Genomic DNA, 1,830 nt, shown 5'->3' on the forward strand with positions numbered 1-1,830 from the left:
GCCAACGATACAGCCTGCATCCCGAGGGCCTTTGATGACGAGATTATGCGTATGAACGCTGGGGCATGGTTTGGGCGAGCTCCGAGTGACCTGTGTGCTGCCCTGCGGCCACTATCCCTCAGGCGAGAGACGCTGGCGCCTCATTGACGTCATCCGGGGCGAGGAGATGCCCCAGTCCGTGCACGACACCGGCGGCTGGCTGTACCTGGAGACCGCCGTCGCCAGCGCCATGTCGCGCCCCGCCACCGAGACGCCCGACGAGGCCGTCGTCAGTCTCGGACACCTCTTCTACCTGGGTGGGTGTCGTCTCTGCGTCGCTGTCGAGACGCCCGACGAGGCCGTTCGTCAGTCTCGGACACCTCTTCTACCTGGGTAGGCGTCGTCTCGTGCCGCCGCCGAGACGCCCGACGAGGCCGTCGTCAGTCTCGGACACCTCTTCTACCTGGGTAGGCGTCGTCTCGCGTCGCTGTCGAGACGCCCGACGAGGCCGTCGTCAGTCTCGGACACCTCTTCTACCTGGGTAGGCGTCCGTCTCGCGTCGCTGCCGAGGACGCCCGACGAGGCCGTCGTCAGTCTCGGACACCTCTTCTACCTGGGTAGGCGTCGTCTCGCGTCGCTGCCGAGACGCCCGACGAGGCCGTCGTCAGTCTCGGACACCTCTTCTACCTGGGTAGGCGTCGTCTCGCGCCGCCGTCGTGGCCGACCAGCGCCGCGTGCGCGGCTTCGCAATGACGAAGGAGAGGCACAGCCCAAACATTTTAGAGCACTGTAGACGTGCGAATTTTTTTGTATGGCTTTTATAGCGACATGGCATGTCAGCATCCAAATATTATCTGGGTGTGCGTTGATGTATTCATTGCCGACATTTATTCATGTGCATATTCATCGGTATACAAGTTATGGTTTTGAAGACAGTGCAAATCTGGTGCGTGCCCCGGTTTTTCCCCTCCCCCTTGAATGTCACTGGCTCTTTTTCGGTGCGGCTCAATCTTTGGTTTTATTTGGTGTTCTATTCGGCTGATCTGCCTATAGTTATCCTCCTTGGAATTCCTGTGTTTGTGCATATTCTTTGCATGTACTACCAAGGCTAGTACCCACGATGCGTGTTTTCATGGATGCAAATCCATTTCATTACCCTGTGTCTTTGTATGTTTCAAGTTGCGAATTATTTCTAACTATTCATCTCAGAGTTTTGATAGTTAACCATCGCCTGGTTTCCAATCTTTTAATGCGCGTTGATAGCAGGGGACGGTGCGACACTCCCCCTCCTGCCGTTTCGAAACTAAGAAAGGCAGTGTCGCGGACCCACGATTGGTAGTAAATTGTATGTTGCCAGATCGATAACTGACCCCAGCAGACCGGGTCAAAGGTCAAAATTTTCTTGAAAATAATTATTTCAGCTGTATATGTTCATATGCACGAAATGTACAAAACCACACCCGCGCTAAAATAAACTAAACCAGGCGTGCTCTTTGTTTAGTTTTGAGCGTAATGGTATCCATTTGCACGTGTTTTGAGCACATCTTTATGACATACGGCCTCACTGACGTAAAATATCATTAAGCGTTGGCCGACCGCGCGCAGTCTCCCGAGTCGTCGGTTGCCACTCGCTATTCGCGACGACCTTGGATCGCCGCGTAGTGTTCTGAAAACTTGAAAACCGTTGCTTCTCAGGACCAGAGATGCTATGGACACGGTTTCGTGTCAAAACACCAGCAATGTATGCCCCAGAGGTTACCGAAAGTTGGGCACCATCGCATAACACGCTGGAGCGTCATCCATAGAAAGCCTAAGAGGACCGCATCGACCCCCTCCCGTCATGGCGAGGGC

The sequence above is a fragment of the Pollicipes pollicipes genome, unplaced genomic scaffold, assembly GCF_011947565.3.
Source record: "Pollicipes pollicipes isolate AB1234 unplaced genomic scaffold, Ppol_2.1 Scaffold_4219;HRSCAF=4965_pilon_pilon_pilon, whole genome shotgun sequence".
NCBI lineage: Eukaryota > Metazoa > Arthropoda > Thecostraca > Pollicipedomorpha > Pollicipedidae > Pollicipes > Pollicipes pollicipes.